This window comes from Cryptomeria japonica, chromosome 2 (genome assembly GCF_030272615.1).
Source record: "Cryptomeria japonica chromosome 2, Sugi_1.0, whole genome shotgun sequence".
In the NCBI taxonomy this organism is placed as follows: domain Eukaryota; kingdom Viridiplantae; phylum Streptophyta; class Pinopsida; order Cupressales; family Cupressaceae; genus Cryptomeria; species Cryptomeria japonica.
Window position 1 is genome coordinate 175,225,681 of NC_081406.1, and position 19,356 is coordinate 175,245,036.

Below are 19,356 nucleotides of genomic sequence, written 5' to 3' on the forward strand. Positions count from 1 at the left end.
TAGCTATATATTATTTTTTGCTACATATATATCTATATACATAGATATGTTGCCATCCCCTTCGTGTTCAGCCGGCGGAGGAGGGTAGAGAACCATTGGAAGGGAATTGGGCTTCTACCGGCTAAACCGTCTTCACTGCCTTTCATGCATATAGGAGCGCATGTTTCTGCCATCATACACTTTTGTTATATACTATCTTGCAAGCATACTTCACAGGACTTCTGCATTGTAAAGCTTTGTTAGATTGTACGTTGCCACCATCATTGTTACAACTTCTAAATGGAAGATACCATAATAGGATTAACTACCATTTGTCCAGTTTGCCCATTGTCTAAAATGCTTCCTACCATTATTGTTTTTCCTTTATCTTTGGTTTTCTTGGTTGGCCATAACAGTAAGTATTATTTTCATACAACTTTCATCTCACAATGCATTTTTTTACTGTAATAAGCATTCCACTAAAAGGTTCTTACATGGATTTTAGACACCCAAACTCAGCCTTCCAATTATAGCCCCTGTTCAAGCATTATAGCTTTACAACTTTGGTGTCTACTAACACATACAACTCTGAGCACATAATAAAAGTAACAATCAACAAAGTACATAAGCCCGATTTTGAAGCTGAGTCCACCTATCTACTTACAGAGATTGCCAAAATAGGTGCAACTGCATGACTCTATAATGTAGGGAAATAAAACATAGGATTTCTCTTTGTCTAAGTACACTATATGAAGCTCATATTTCCCCATTTACAAACAATTTGACAATATTTTGTTCCTCCACACTTGCTGGCAGTTATTTCAAACATGGAACTGCTACATATAACCACATATCACTATTGTGTTGTTTTGCATTTTGAGATGGCTTGCTCAATCCTTTAACTGATATGTTTTTCTGCCAATGAAGGTTGCCAATTGTTGTGTCTGCTTTTATTCATAACCTCTTTTTCTATGCATGTTTTATATGTGTATACATATATATGTATGGATGTATATGTGTGTGTATATATATAAAACCCCACAATTTTAAAGTACCCACCCTGCAATCTCTTCCCTTTCTCCTTGCAAAAAAAACCATTTGCTAGTTTTCTTTGAAGATGATTGAAAAAAAACACCTAATCTCATTTTCCAAGAACTAACTTTTACTTCTCTTCATATACATGTGTGTTGTAGTCTGTTGTCATACCTAAATAAACATTGTTCTTTCCAATTATGGTTCATTCATATCCCTTGTTTAAAATTTGATTCAAAAAGAACTACAAACATATGATGGCTTTATATTTCAACATTTCTATACATAAACACATCTCCACAGTTTTAATCGCAATGTACATGTCTATGGATTTTCTTTTCTATTCAAACTGCAATTCTATGTGCGCTTTGTTACCACCTCTTCCAAATTTACATAGCAGAATTAAAGTTCAAATCATGACAATACTAACTTCTTCGAATTGATCTTTATACGTTTGCATTGATCTGTTTACATACACACAAACACACACATATATATGGATGTAGATCTGAGTATATATGCATGCATACATATGTGTGTGTGTGTGTGTGTGTGTGTGTGTGTGTGTGTGTGTGTGACTTTCTCTACATAAATGTCTGCATATACACATATGCAAGTATATACTACCCTGATCTACATATATGTATTTGTTTATCTATTTATGTATATATATATGTATGTAGGTATATATGCATCTATGTATATGCATTTGCATAGAGATGTTGCTCTATCTACGTATTTCCATATCCACAGATGTGGCTATATATTGTTTTTTGCTACATATATGTCTATATGCATAGATATGCTGCAATCTCCTTCATGTTTAGTCGGCGGAGGAGGGTGGAGAACCATTGGAAGGGAACTGGGATTCTACTGACTGAACCGTCTTCACTGCCTTTCATACATATAGGATTGCATATTTCTGCCATCATACACTTTTATTATATACTACCTTGCAAGCATAGTTCACAGGACTTCTACATTGTAAAGCTTTGTTAGATTGTACATTGCCACCATTATTGTTACAACTTCTAAATGGAAGACATCGTAATAGGATTAACTACCATTTGTCTGGTTTGCCCATTGTCTAAAATGCTTCCTACCATTATTGTTTTTCCTTTATCTTTGGTTTGCTTGGCCAGACATAACGGTAAGTATTATTTTCATACAACTTTCATCTCACAATGCATTTTTTTACTGTAATAAGCATTCCACTAAAAGGTTCTTACATGGATTTTAAAAACCCAAACTCAGCCTTCCAATTATAACCCAACAAGTTTAGCTTTGCACTGATTGTTCATGCCCATTTATATTCTGGTTGCATTCTTTCATCTGCAGTCTAAAATTTAATCTACGTTATTTCACATTGGGCTACAATTTAAACCAACTTGTCAACTACAACTTTATTGCATTGTGATTGAATCTTGCCAAATAAAAAAAAAGAATGGTTGCAAATTACTCAATTATAAGTTTGTTATATTGTAAGCACTTGTTGGAAAATTAACTTCCCTATGAAATAGTCAATTACTAATTTGGTATAGACATATGGGATTTTCGAAAAAAAAATGGAAATTAAAAACACGGTTGCCCACATCTGTGTTTGCTACCATCTCTTTTCAACTTATTAGTTCTAAGAAATCCTCAAGCCCTCCCATAGGTTCTTCCTGTTCTTTATGAGCCCTACAGATTTTATAGTTGTTATTTACGTTTGCTTAAGGAATCAACATCTGCATTAAGTGTTTTGGCAAAAAAAAAAAATTCCTTGTTATTTATCTTTGTTTATATATATCTTAGATTAGTTACTTTCTTCAAACATTTGGTGGTCTATATCCTGGTTTCCCACCATTATGTAATTCTTTCATTTTTTTTTTAAAACTCCCCAATCCACTATTCACAAAGGCATTGATTTAAATGTCTCATGTCCATACTGATAACTCTGCTATGTGTATTGTGCAACATCCTATGTTAAATTGTTGTTGTTGCTTAATAATGGTTGTTCTTCTAACTTGCCCATCAAATGGCATGAGATTGGCATTCTAAACTGCATGTATTCTGCCATCTTGAAATAAATCATTGTACATGTATATCTATCTCTTTATATACACACACACGCACATACTTATTTATCTGCATAAGCACATATGTAAGTATATACTGTCCTAAACTACATGTATGTGACTATTTACCTATTTATATATATATATGCAGGTATATATGCATGTGTGTATGTGCATATACATATATATGCTCATCTATCTATGTATTTGCATATGCACACATGTAACTATATACTATTTTACACTGCACATATATGTATATACATAACAAGGTATGTCCATATGTCCTTCCACTTATCTAAAAAACCCCATTTATATCTGCCCTTCCATAAATGCATTGCACCATTTACGTGTACCCTTGTATCCCATTTCTATTCATATAAGTATGCAGCCACACCCATACACACCCTTCCACAAACACTTTTCACCGGACTGCGCCCCTTCCCATTAGGCTATCCATACAATAGAATTCCCTTTGTCTTCAATCGACAGAGGAGGGTGGAGAACCATTGGAAGGGACTTGGGGTTCTACCGATTGAAGACTCTACACTGCATTTTAGATTCTTGCACCACAAATATGCTCCCAACCATATGTGTTGCACACTCAATAGCCATCCACCTGTTCTTTCCCCTTTATAGCTTCTCATTCTAACACAACACCATTCTTGTATTTCTCTCAGATCTCCAAAGAGCTTGCTACACAAATATTAGATTTGAAAAAAGCTAGAAAGAAAGAACAAAATAGGATCTACTATGCAAAACGTAGAGAAGAAATTTCTATAAAGCGGCAATACAAACGCCTTAATCAAAACATGGATTCCAATTATTTGCAAGTATTGCCAAATCTGGTTGCAACCCACTCTTCAGGTATTCCCATACCTCACATATTGCCAGCCTCATCTAAAACCCATCCTTCAACTATGCTCCAGCCACATTCATCTGTGCTCACCCAGTCAGCCACACAATATGAACAACCCTACAAGCAACCTTTACCAATTGATCAACAGACAAATGTAACTTCTATTGCTACATCGACACCAATCTCAGAACATTTCAAATCTTTTGTATTTACAAATGCATTGGCTTCTTTCCGGACAAGAATAGATGGCTTGTCGCATCTACACACATGTACAATCTGCAAAGAAAAGTATGTTGCTATGCATGTCAAATTAGCTCAACCTGATGTCATTTTCTCAAGATGCTATAACGAGAAGGGTGTTCACCGATTCTCTATTGCAAACATATGGACCCTGGCGAACAACCCATGGTTTTAAAATGGCTTTCACAAGTAAAAGAGATGCTTATAGAAAGGATTGCCCCTGTTTTGCAAGTTAGCCATGCCAGGGGTGGTCAATACAAATATATAGGGCACACCATTAATTTCCCACAAGACATTTCAGAAATAGCAACTACTTTGCCACGCAAATTCCAACATTTGGAGATTGTGATTATTCGAAGGACAAATCTCGAAGGAAAACAATATGACTGTTATGTAAACAAGTTCCATGTTATGGACGCATTGAATTACAAAATTCAAGATGACCAGTACTACAGTGATGTTATCATTGACGTTGCAGCTGCTAATTTATTGCCACAAACATCTACCGATATATCTGAATTTTTACATACCCTTCCAAATTCCTTTGTTCTGCAGCCTCCTTTACCAACACAAGAGCCACTCTGTAATAATGATGAAGTTGAATTACAAACCACATCATCATTCATCCTAAATTTGCCATGTTCAACCCCTAAACTAGATGCCATTAAAAAGATATTGCACCTAGATAAGGATGATCAAAATGTTGCAGCTTGGCCTGAAATAAGTTGCTCACCCATTAATGAATACAACACTGAAGGCTTGTTTGCTATGGTTTTCCCAACATTGTTCCCAAGCGGATCTGCACTACCACTCCAACCAAGGACAAAACATGTTCACTTGCATGAATATGCTTTGCACTTGATAAGATATCATGACCAAAGATTTGGACAGCGTGTTAGGTTTAGACATTATCTTTACAATCTAATTATGAGACACCATTCCCAACAATCACCTTCGGTTTTCTTACGGACCAACTTAGAAGACTCCATCCCGACTATGTGACAAGCTTTGTGTGAACAGTTGCAGTCTACACCTTCCGATCAACTGCCAAACCAATTAATACGTTTTGTAGCTTCATTACAAGGCACAAGAGATTATTGGAAAAGATCCCACAAGGATCTCACTACAATGGTACACCAATTGGGAGCACCTGCATTGTTCTTCACATTGAGTGTAGCTAATACAAAATGGCCAGAGCTACATAAATAGTTTCCAGCTAACTCCTCTTCAGAATTCCAATCCACAAAGAAAAAATTTATACAAAACATTGTCCACAATCCACACGTTACAACGTTGTTCTTGCATTTTAGATTCACAATATTTTGTGAGGAGATTATTGACAAAGTTTTGAAATCAAAAGACCATTGGTACAGGTACAAATGGAAACATCATGGCTCTGCACATATACATGGCTTTTTGTGGTTGCCAAATGCACCTAATATGGACAATTTAGACTGGTCTAACTACGATGTTGTGCAATCAGCTAAGTCCTTTTTTGATAGGTATGTTACAGCATGGAATCCTCGCAACCAAGTTGCCCGAGCCAATAGACTGCACACTGCTTCACTGTTTGATCCATGCATGGTTGATACAAACCAAATTCTATCTACTGACCCTCTCTCTGATCATGAAGAACTCGTCAATGTTGTTCAACGGCATACAAAATGCTCTACTCACACTTGCTGAAAAAAAAAAGGCTCAGCCCTCCATTGTCGCTATAGAGCCCCTTGGCCTGAGCAAAATTTTTCAATACTGATTGTTGATACTGACCGCAAGCCATTTTATGAACCATGAAGAAATGATAGTCGTTTAAATATTCACGGCCCGATCATGTTGGCAATATGGCGTGCAAATGTTGATTGCCAACCTGTTTGTTCCAAAATGGTTGTTCTGCAATATATCTCCAAATATGGTTCAAAAACAGAACAAAAGTCAGAAGGCTATGTTGACATGCTAAAGAAAATAGTTGCTACAACTAATACGCAAGATACCATCTTGCTAGCATACCAAAAATTCATGATGGGGATAGTTGCTGATCGAGACATCAGCGCACAAGAAACTTGCCATATGTTGCAAAAACTGCCATTGATCGGTTGTAGCCGTCATTTTGTCTCCCATAATGTTAGTAGGAAGGTCCTCCATCGTATTTCTAATCAAAATGACAATGTCAAAATTTGCAAATCTTATATTCCTACTTATGTGGAAAGACCTATTGAATTGGAAAAAAGTCTCGCTGATACAATCAGCACAACAATTTTCATACAACAACCAACGTAAGAAGCATAAATGGCAAAAACTGCAAAAACAAGCAATTGTCAATGTTTACCCACAATTTAAAACCTCTCTAAATGAGGTTGATGACAACTTTGAAGCCTATTGTTGGAGTGAGCTTCTCTTGTACAAACCTTTTCGTCATATTCCAACAAATATAGGTACATCACCGGACCAAATCATTACAAATTGGAAGCTATTGTACATGCATGGTTACACACGTTGGTGTATTTATGGAATAGAACAAGAATGAACAATAGAGAATGATGCAGACTCTGATGGTGATGCTTTCTTGCATTCACACAATGAAGACCAGTATGAATGGGAGTACCTTTCACAAATGGGCGCTTCTAACAAAATCAACATAAATGATCTCCAAATGTTGGGTAGATGTGATTACGATATTAACTTCAATTGGATTGAACCTCATCCCACTGATCCACTTCATGTTACTGCTGTTACCTTCATTTCCACAAATAAAATAAATTGTCAGCCTACCCTTCTCCAACCAGCTTCTTCTACCACTACTACATTCCCCTTGGCAGCAAAACAAAAACTTGCACTTGACCTCATTCTTGCCCATTATGCATCTCATCAACCCATACCTCCTCTTTGTATGATTATACAAGGCACTGTAGGCACTGACAAATCATATTTGATACAATGCATTAGAAACAGACTTAACATTTCTGCAAATCTAGAGCACAATCCTTTGCTTGTACTTGCCCCAACCGACTTTTTTGCATATAATATCCAAGCAACAATCATCCATGTTGTCCTGCGCATCCCCCTTAGACATATGCAACCTTTGACAGGACAATCTTTGATGTTCTTCCAAGAACAATACAAACAATTACAATATATACTAATTGATGAGATGAGATTTTTGGGTCCTAAATTGCTTTTGAGAATTAACAGCAAATTGCGTAAGGCATTCCCTCACCGACAGCATGAACCATTTGGAGGTATCTCAATCATCCTTGTAGGGGACCTCGGCCAACTACATCCAGTGATGGACAAGCCTTTGTATGCATCACATTCTATAGCCCTTGCATTATGACGCTCCTTCCAAACTGTGGTTACCTTAGATACAAGTTTCTGACAGCAAGGTGCCTCATATATCCAACAACAATTTCGTGCAATCTTGCATAACATTAGAAATGCCAATACGCTCCAAACAGATTGGGAAGCTCTTATGTCTTGATCCTCTACTAAACTAGTTGTTGATCATAACAAGCACTTTGACAGTTCAATTCATTTATTTGCAACAAATGCATTAACCAAACACCACAATACTAAAATGTTAAAACAATTGCACTTGTCTCTTGCATGATGTCTCACCCAAGTTCCAATGCAAATGAACATTGCATATGATAATGATGAGCAACTCCCTTCAGAAATACTCCTCTCCGTGAATGAACAAGTAATGTTAATTGCTAATCTATGGATACAAGCTGGTTTGGTCAGTGGCCCATTAGGACAAATCAAATCCATTATCTATGATACAGATTCTAAACCTCCTGACTTACCAAAGTACGTGGTCGTTGAGTTCAAAAATTATATTGGACCTCATTGGGACAATGCAAATCCAAAGTTTGTCCCTATACCACCTATTACTCGAGGTAGCCGCACTCAACTCCCCCTTGCAATCGCTTGGGCTCTTACTATTCACAAATCCCAAGGCCTCACTTTGGACAAAGCAACAGTCGATATTGGAAAGGCTGAAAAATAAGGGTTGACCTTCACTGCATTGTCATGAGTGAAATCTCTTCATGATCTAAGAATAGACCCGCCTTTCACTTTTGAAAGGTACTCAGGATTACAAAGCAATGCTTATACAACTATCAGAAAGAAAGAAGAAAACAGATTGGCTGCTCTCTCCAATCAGATTTCTACATCACCCCCCAGTCAACAACTCTAATCAGCAACAACATCAGGTATGTCACTCCACACTTTCACTTGCACTCCACCCTTTTCCTTTTAAATTTCCGCACTCTCTTCATTTTTACTATGCATTTGATAAATAACGTTACTTCTTTTCTTGCAGGGCCCATTTTACCTATTGTTCCACTACTTCTTGTTCATACATACACCCCCATTAAAGGATTTTCTTCCTCCACCTGCAATTTCTACACACAACAATGTTCAACCTTTGCCTCACGTTATCAGGTATGCCAACAATTTTGTATGCTACCTTCTCTTTGCATGCTCATTTCACATTTAACGATTCCACCACCCACTTTCGCCATTGCACCCCTAAAAAAGGTATAGCTATCTATTTTTGTCAGGCTATCCATTCTGGTTTAATGATTTTTAGTTTACTATTCTTTTCACCTATAAGAAATAATTTAATACAAACTATCCATGATTACATTTTCCTACACTGAGTAACTCAGTTACAACGTAATTACATTGGAGTTGCTTCATATACACAGTGCAACTCAAAAGCACAACAGGTAATCGGATTCAAACCTATATCATCACTAATCTTCTTGTATTCATTTATATGTTCACTACCTAAGCATTGTTACCAATTCAGGCTCTCTTTTACCTCCTCAGTTTCAAAAACTACACTCTTTGTTTACAATCAATGTTGTTCTAATAATGTAGCATTTCTACATCGCTAATTTTCTACTCTTTTGCAATATTAAACTTGTCTTCGATGCAATTATGTTGTTGCTTCACTTTCGTAGGCTATATTATTTGATGTCTTTTCTACTTCTAAATGTTCTTTCAAATATTTCATGTGTTTACTACTCTTTCAGTCACTCCCCTATGACAATTCATCCCCCAATTCCACTCTCTACAATGTCTCACCACCTTCTTTGTCATCTTCCTTTAGACTGTTACCAAGACATGCTTAGGTATTTAGAGATTTTCAAAGTTTCTCTCCTAAACTCTCAAATCAAATTTAAAGAATTGTTCTTTCACCCTCCACAGAGACAAACTTAACAATTGTCATAACAAATTAGTAATTACCATTTTGCTACCAGCTCTTGTAAGTACAGCTCATACTATATTTTATTTCCATTTTTTTCAGAAAGATTTTTACATAAATTAACACTAACTTTGCATACCTCTTTCACATTAAGCTTGGTTGTCATTGAATACATCTTTCATTTTTTGCTATTGCCTTCTCTGGTATGCTCATTCTACTAAGATAAGCTTATAAAACAATGATCCAACTGTACCAGGGATGTTTAACTCACTCTCCACTCTTTACTATTCTTTGCATCTGTTTTGACAGCATTTGATTCTTCACTTCACAATTTTACATACTAATTTCTAACTTGCATTCACTTTTTCAAAATTGGCCATATCTAGGACTCATAAATTTACAAAAGCTCGTTATTTATGTCCTTTATCTCGCACAAATAACTGTCAACAAAAAAACAAGGTACTTATGCTTTCTTTTGCTTCCATTTAAAAGGTGACCAATTTTATTTACTTCTATCCTCTTAATTATAATTCTTTCTACAACTTATCAAACAGTTTTATTCTAATGCCACCCTTTGCAATGCAGGACCAACTCTTTTAGTTTAATAGAAAAAGTTCATCATTGCATTTTTCCTGCAGTTGGGTAACTGAGTTTTGGTGGGAGCAAAATTAGGTACATAGAATTTTAAACTTTTTATGTTCTAAAGATCTTGTATCAATTATTGTAATCTCTGCAAATAGTGAACGTATATTCCTTACTATTTAATTCACATCCAACCATGTTTTGTATAAGCTTATAGAATGACTTGTCGATGCTATTTGAGCTGCTCTATTTGCTATTACGGAGAGGTGCTAAACAAACAGATTGGAGCTGCTTTGTACATACATTGCAACTAAAAGACCCAGTAGGTAACATTACATTTAAGTATATTTACTTCTCATTTTGGATTATCTCTTCCATAGAACTATAAAACTTTTACCATTTATCACAGTTTCTAAGTTATGTTCTTACTTTTGATTTCCAAAATTTCATAAATGACTCTTACATCACTTTGGTTCTCTAATTTTGGAATCATTTCCTCTACAAAATAAAGTCATTTCACCCAAAGTAAGCAAGATTAAACTAAGCCTCTTCTCTACAAGTTAAAATATTCATTCTTTCTCAATCTATCATCTATAATTTTTATATACAATTTATTTCACACTTTTACTCACTTCGTTCCGTTACTTCCCCCCTGCAGGATTCATTCTTCACAACTCTTTCGCTGTCTATAAGCCTTTTAAGGTTTCTTATACACTTTCTTGTTAACAATTACACATCAGATAGTTCACTCTTAATAAGAGTTTCAAGATATATTCAACAACTTCTTATAACAGATTTATACAATATAATTATAACCATCACCTACAATAATGTTTCTAAATTATGTTTGCAAATTATGTTCGCATATAATGTTTGATTTCTTATATACTGCTACATTCAGTTGCAAAATTATAAGTGTTCTTCGTGCATTCCACTCTCATAAGTCATCCCACAAATTCAGGCTTGCCTATCGGCGAACCGTTGCAGGCACTACTCCTGCAACTGCTAGTCTCTACCGACATATGAAGTGTGTCAGGCTTGCATCACCATTTTGTTGTCCAACTCCAATTCTTTAGGCTTGTGTCACATCAAGCGTAAGATTATACATTTGGTTTTGAAGTCATTTAAGCTCTATAATTTTTTAGCAGTATAGGTGGTTTGCAAAAAAATATTTTTTATGCTTGTTTTTCAATTTAAAGTCAAATCTTTCTTTTTCACGTTCGAGCTAATAAATTTTTGCTTTGGGCTCCATTTGTCTCAATTCTTGTAGCATCAGGAAGGTATTCGAGAGAAATGCAGTTCTATACATTCACTTTTTTAGATTTTTTTTTAATTTTAGTTTGAATCTAATTTGCTACTTTGGATATATTATTGTAAATTTACAAAAAAAAAAGTGTCATTTTGTTTTGAACAAAGAGGTTAAGTGCTTGTTTTGTGTGCGGTAATTTATTGTTCCTTTATTGTACTCTTTGATTTTATTGTGGATTTTCTAGAAGTTGTACTTCTAACTCCATATAACTATCATGAGTGGAAATCATAAAAGGAGGTTTTGTTGTTGAAATTCAACATGCAAATAATCACATTTGGCTCAGATCTAGAAGCCATGAGTGCTACAAAAAAGGGAAATGTTTGATAGAAGGGATGAAGCTCTTGGTACTCACATTTTTTTCATTTCTCCTAATCTTAGATATCATGTTACATCTCTTACACATCCAAATTAAATTTGGACTACCTTAGAGAATCTCTTTGGTAAGCCAAATAAAATGAGAAAATTTAATTTGGAGAATGAATTAATGAGTCATCTTTTAGGTCTTGAAAATATCCATTATTTCTTCACAAAGTTTAATTGTCTTAGATTGTAATTATTTGATCATGGGGTCACTAAATAGGATGAGTAGTCACTTCTCTCTATTATTTCTGAGCTATGTACTAGTTATTCAATTTTTGTTTCAATATTTTATGCTAATATGGATGCCCTAGGCAATGCACACATAATGCCTTCTCTTGTTGGGTTTGCAGCTCAACTCACAAGGGAATAAGCCAAGTTGGCACACATGGGCACATTGAATTATTCAAAGGCTCAAGATCTTATTTCAAAATATCCAAATCCATTAGAAAGGGTAAGAAGAAAAACAATAAGGAATCTAAGTCTAATGAGAAAGATAAGGAATCTCTTTCATAACATACCCCTATGTCCAATCCCTCTTCTAATGATAAATTATTTGAAAATAAGTTTAAATGTTTTTATTTTAAAATAAAAGCACATGGTGAGAAGAGGTATTATGAAAAGAAGATTGATGAACTCACACACCTTCTTAGAATAACAACATTTAGTTGCCCTCATTAGTGTCTTCTTCTTCTTTAGCATCGTAGTTGGAACCTTCTTCATCAACAAAGTCAAGTACTACAAGAGTCGTAAATGGGATTGATAAAATTAAATTCAAAGAACTTTTGGCCTCTATAAGTCCTGAAACTAGCAAATGGCTTCTTGATTCAAAAGAAACTGTTGGATTTTGCCAAGATCAAGAAGTCATTGAAATGTACATGAAAGAGACATAATATGGGACAAGAATAAACTGTATTCTCATCAATAGAAAATGATCAACAACTGTTACATACAATGTAGATGAGCTTGCTTATATAGGCAAGGCTAGGGATATGTATGAGCACACAAACATGACATGTGGCTCAATAAGAAACAAGGGTAGGTAGGAAATAAGTGTGGGTAGGTAGGAGAAATAATACAATATTCCACATGAGGTGGATCACCCACCGAAGGTGGAATTATCACTCCACAATAAGTGGATATGATAGTGTAATAACAAGATCAACACCATAAGAGGTGGAATTTCTCCTACACACACTATCCCAATGTGGCACAAACACCCAAGTGTCTCATATCCAAACTACTATGAAATGCATTATCCTAAGTAAACTTAAGTAAGTGTAATAATATCCATGATGAATAATTATTTACACCAACACCCCCCCTTAAGTGCAACTTAGGGGAATGCACTTAAGTCTACAATGCAACTAAGCAATGCAAGATGGGTCCCGGCTACGAGGCCATGTTAGGTACCCATGCACAAATGCAAATGCATGCAAACCAATGCAATGAAATCTCTCACAAAGTGGGGAAAGAGAGAAAAACCTAATGGGAAAAAACCCTCCCCCAAAAGAGAGATGAAAGCTATACAAGAGAACTCTCAAAGAAGTATGTGAGGAACAAAACCCCATGTGAGGAAAAGGTCCCCCCCATACGAGAGAAGAAGAGAAGTCAAACTGTGATCATCCCTCAATGAAGAATCTGCACCAATGATAGAAGCTCGATGTATGAAGAAACTGCTCCACGAACGTCGAACAACATTCCTCCCCTTAGGAAGAAACAAAACCAAAGGTGTATCCATGAAGTCTCCCCAATCATGAAGGGAAGATGTATGAAGAAAACTCATGATGAAAGGAATCTCTGAAAACTGCTCAAGTGTCCCCATGTCGATGCTAAAAGATACCCCTTCCAAAGATGGTAAACTGTGCCATACTGCTGAAAAAGGAACTCCAACATCTAGTGGAGATGGATGTAGAACAATATCCAAAGACTCATGTGTCTCCTCAAAGAATAAAGAGACCTCCTCCAACTGCTGTACATAAGTATCCACAATCATGTCAACCTCGAAAGAATGATCATGTAGAGAATGAACAAGAGGGTCAGAGTGTGCCCTCGCAACAATCGAAGAAGGATCATCTTCATCAAAGAGAAGATGTATGTCATCAATGATGTCTCCCAAATCTGCAATGTAGGATTCCACAAACAAACCTGCAATGTCTGTCATGTAATCATCCCATGAATCTGAAGCTGGAAGACAATGTATATCCTGCTGCACTGAATCACATGAAGGCAAAACTGTCGCACTATCTGCATCATCAGGTGCAATAGGTGATGTGATATCAATATGAGAAGATGAAATACAAGACTCAAGAACTGGGTTACATGTGAGAATCCCCATGTTCAAGTGTCCAAAGTTCTCCTCAAAATCTGAATCATCACAATAAGTGTGATCAACATGTGTAGAATCATCAAATGTGTAATCATCATCATCAACAAAATCTGAAAAGGAGTATAACCGAGATGCATGATCAACCACCCCAGTTGCAATGATAGCTCTAGTCTCCATGTCTCTAATAAAAACTGAGTCAGGTGTGAACTCCACAACTCTCTTAGTTGCGCCATGTGTGATTTGATAGATAGAAAGGAGATTGTTTGTCAAGTGGGGTACACACAACACATCATTGAAGGAGTTATCCCCAATGTCAATAGATCCTTTCCCAATCACATCCATGTATGTATGATTGCCCATCAAAATCTGTGGCATGGTGCAAGGCTCAAATGTAGAGAACATAGATTGTGAAGATGCCATATGATGAGAAGCCCCTGAATCTAGAAGCCATCTCTCTGAAGTATGATTTGTTGTAGCACATAGAGCTTGTCCTTTTCTTGTTCCAAAAGAGTGAGTTTTTCCACTTGTAGAAGCCATGAATGCTTGCCCTTTTCCTTTTGAATGTGAGGAAGTAGAAGTTGATGAATCATCCTTCTTGTAGACTTTAGGCAAATCAATGTTATGCTTTTTGATGATATGTGTGAGCTCATCAATCTTCTTAGTATGGCAACGATGTTCCTCATGACCAATCTTTTTACAATAAGCACAAGTAGGTCTCTCTCTCTTTGGTGAATTATCTTTCTTGGAAGAAGATGAATCTCCTTGTTGTGGAGAAGATTGTGCTTTATCCTTAGGCTTTGATTGCCATTTCTTCTTGTTTGAGTTGTCCTTTCCTTGATTTCCTTTGTTTCCTTGAGTTGCCACTAATGCTTGAGACTTAGAAGAAGTCTTAAGAATGCCCATGCTTATCAACTTAGTTTGTTCCATCATCAACATTTCATTGAAAGCATCAAATGTAGGCATTTTGTAGCTTGAACCCATTGTCATCCTATGAGTTTGGAAACTAGAAACAAATGCTGCATATTCTTGTGGAAGCTTCCCTATCAAGTTGAATATCAATTGAGTATCCTTTTTATCAATGCCACAATCTTTGAGTTGTGCCCTCAACTCATTTGCCTTAGTGACATAATCTTGTATAGTATCAAAGTTCTTGGGATCTAACATGGTGAGATCACTATCAATTTGATATCCCCTAATCTCATCAACTTGACCATACAAGTCTTGAAACTTTTGCCAAGCATCCTTGATTAGAGTACATTTCTCAATATGAAATATGAGATCCTTTGATACATACTTTCTTAAGGTACCAATTGCCATGATATTTTTAGTGAGCCAATCTAAGTGACCAACTGGATCAGCCTTAGGATCAGCTGGAGCAACAATAGTTCCATCAATGTAATGAGTGAGTCCTTTTTCCATAAGTTTACTCCATGCATCAATTTTCCAAGTAGCATAGTTATGTGGAGTTAAGAGAGGAAACTTAGAAGAACTCATAGCAGCAAAAAGGAAGGACACAAGAGCACAAAAGCACAAGAGACACCCCCCAAATTCAATCAATCAAAGTACCCCCCCAAAAGTGATGATTTTGGCACTTTATACTTAGTGCGGTTACAATGAGCCACTTGCAAAACAAGGCAAAGTGGACTTATGATGCAAATTTTACAACTTCTCAAATGAGATACAAGAGACTTCAATCAATAGTGCAATGAATCTAACTGAGATTCAAGCAAATATACAAGTACCAAGAGAGCCAAAAATGGCCAAGATCTGAAAGTACAATTTATACTTACAATGACATCAATCTGATAGCATCATGTGAAAGTAGACGAAAAAATACGCACTTTCAAAAAAAACGGCACCTAAAAAGGAGGTCGGATGACCCCAAACGAAGCCTCTGAAGTTGCAAAAACTGGGACTACTCAGGGATAGTCACCAAAAACTGCATTTTCTGAAAAATCCGTGCATCAAAATCAAAAAATTCTTTCACCACTGCGGAGAGCACGAAATTCTAGCCCATTTCAAAAAAAATTGCACCCAAAAAGGAGCAAAAATGAGCAAGTTATGGCCATTTGAAGTTGAACTGCAAAATCAAAAATGCAAATGAGAGGGGGTCCAAAAAATTTCCAAACCCTGCTGATGTGGCGCTGACGTCAGCAAAACACTGTCTTAAATTTGACGGTCGTATGACCGTCGCCAAAACTTCGCTGCCTGGCTGACTGGGCGTCCGTACCGTACGGACGAAAGACGTGGTCTGCTGACTGGATATTCCGTACTGTACGGAAATGATGACTGTCTGTACGGTTTGCTGATGTGTCCGGGTGTCTGCGATATGTACGGACTATCTGCGTGGTTTGATGACGTGGCAGACGAAACCGGAGGCGGAGGGCGCCGAGGAGTGGCGGAGCAGAGGTGCTGCTGGGAGTGTGCCGGAGCGGAGACCGAGGGTGGAGCCGGAGCGGGGCAGAGGGCGCTGGTAAGCGGAGCGGAGCGCCGGCGCTGCGGGCGGAGCAGAGGTCGCTGCGGGCGCCAGGAGGAGAGGACGCGGGAGGCGCCGGGGGAGCTGCGGAGGCGAGGGCCGGGGACGTGGAGAACCTGCAGTGGCCGAGAAGGACAGACGGCGTCGGCGCTAGGCGTACGGGCGGCAGGCGCGAGATGAGGTACGCCTGAAATCTGCGGGTACGTCTGTGACCTGCAACCTGCGGATGACGGGTGTACGGCCAGCGCAGGGGGGGGGGTCTGCGGACCCCCCAAAATTGATTTTTTCCCTTTTTTTTTTTATCACTTTTCCAATTTTTTGATTTTTTCGATTTTTTTTTGAACTTTTGATTTTTTTCAAAACAATTTTTCTGAGAAATGAAAAAAAAAAATTTGAAAAAAAATAATGAATATTCGAAAAATCCGTACGATTAGCAAAATTGGGGAAAAAATTTTTCCTCACCAAAATAGGCCAACTTTATAACCAAAATTCATGGAAACGGCCTTCCGGACGCAATGGAGAGGTCGGATCTGGTCTAGGACGCCTCCAAATGACGATGCTCCTCAGATCTGCCTCTTGACATCGCAATAATGCCTCTCCAAGACGAATCAATGAGACTCCAATAGCTCTGATACCATGTTGGATTTTGCCAAGATCAAGAAGTCATTGAAATGTACATGAAAGAGACATAATATGGGACAAGAATAAACTGTATTCTCATCAATAGAAAATGATCAACAACTGTTACATACAATGTAGATGAGCCTGCTTATATAGGCAAGGCTAGGGATATGTATGAGCACACAAACATGACATGTGGCTCAATAAGAAACAAGGGTAGGTAGGAAATAGGTGTGGGTAGGTAGGAGAAATAATACAATATTCCACATGAGGTGGATCACCCACCGAAGGTGGAATTATCACTCCACAATAAGTGGATATGATAGTGTAATAACAAGATCAACACCATAAGAGGTGGAATTTCTCCTACACACACTATCCCAATGTGGCACAAACACCCAAGTGTCTCATATCCAAACTACTATGAAATGCATTATCCTAAGTAAACTTAAGTAAGTGTAATAATATCCATGATGAATAATTATTTACACCAACAGAAACTCATACTCTAACATCATTTATGCCAATGTTCTCTTCTTTTGAGCCTTGTAATTAACCTAACATATTGAAAGGTAGCAACACATATATGAAGGTTTGTGGTAAGGGTTATATTGGCATGGTAGAAAGCACTTTCAATGATGTATTGTGTGTTCTATCCTTGTCATCTAATCTACTTTTTGTTTATCAAATTTCATATAGTGGACAAGGTAAATTAGTTTTTAAATTACCTAATTATGTTTACATAATGGACTTGGATACTAGGGAAATTGTTGTTATTCGGATAATTTATCATTCATCTCATTTATATTATTTTTCTCATTTTTCTCTCAATGATGACAATGTTCCTTCAATTGAAGTACACACCCTTTCGTCAAGGGTGAATCATCTTTGTGAGGAGAAATTTGGTGATCTAAATCTTGGAATACTAGAGAATAGGTTTGAGTTTCCTACTACTCCACCTCCTACTTATTCAACTTTTAGTGTTTTTATTTAGTATCATGATCATGGTTTTTCAAATCTTTCTTTATGGGATGAATATTTAATAAGAATTTTAGACTTGTTCATGAAGTCTCATACTAGAAATTTGGAGGACACACTTGAGGGTATTTCATTCCTCTTTGATGATAATTTAGCAAAAATGGTATCCCATCTTCATTATCTTTGGAGATTGTCATTTATGATTTTCCTCCTTTTCTTGATTAATCATGTTTCATAGTTGAGTTGGATCATGATTATGTTGTGTCTTATTCAAGCTTGGAGATTCCTAATTAGTTTTCAAAGACACATATTTTGATACTTCTTCCAAACTTTCAGTTGGAGATGGAGTGGCTTCTTCATCATCCTATGGAATTGTTTCTTCCTAAGGAAAGATGTATTCCTTTCAGGCATTGGATCATCTTTTATTTTTAAGCATACTTCATTAATATTGGAGCTTCTTCATTATAGATGACACCATGTCTCTCTTTTTTCCTCTTATGGGGGGTCATGTATTGTATATTCATGATGGATGTAGTCATTGTTGAAAAAACCCTGAGACTGAGAGGGGGTGGTGAATCAGTCTCGATTAATCACTTACCTTTTTTCACAAACCAATTTTAATCTTATCAACAATAATTGAAAGATAAAACAAAGAACAACATGCATAAGAGAACACCATATTTACATGGAAAACCTGAATAAGGAAAAAATATAGTAAGATTCAACTCATAATATATGAATAATGATTACAATTTGTTTTAGGATCACTGCCAAGGAAGCTCACTACTCCCCAAACTTGCAAGATAAGATGCACTGCCTTAGGGAAATATACAAAAGGACTTGCAATATTAGACACACTGCCTCAAGAAATATACAAAACTTGTTGAGAAGATACACTATCTTCAATCAATTTACATGACCATATTGTTGACGATTGTTTTTGACACACCCGCCAACAATCAAGTAGCCAATGTGAACACTCACCACCTCTTTTGAAAAGCGATGAATTTGGGAAAACTCACTACCCCAAGGTCTTTATAGTTGGGTCACGGCGGTGATGGGCAGCCCAATGGTTGATGTGGTTGTACCTATTAAGGGGCCTGCTGGTTGAAACTAAATCTCGCTGATCGTGAATGGATGAACTTCCCTTTTTTTGTATTTTATGATTTAAGATTCTCTGGAAAATAAACTACGAAGAGTAAAAGGGAACAAGAAAATAACAATAAAACCAATACAATAACAACTTAATGAACTACTCAGTTAGTTCCCTACAATCCAAGAAATTATCAAATATTATCCAAGTTAGCATTCAACAACAGACCTCCAGT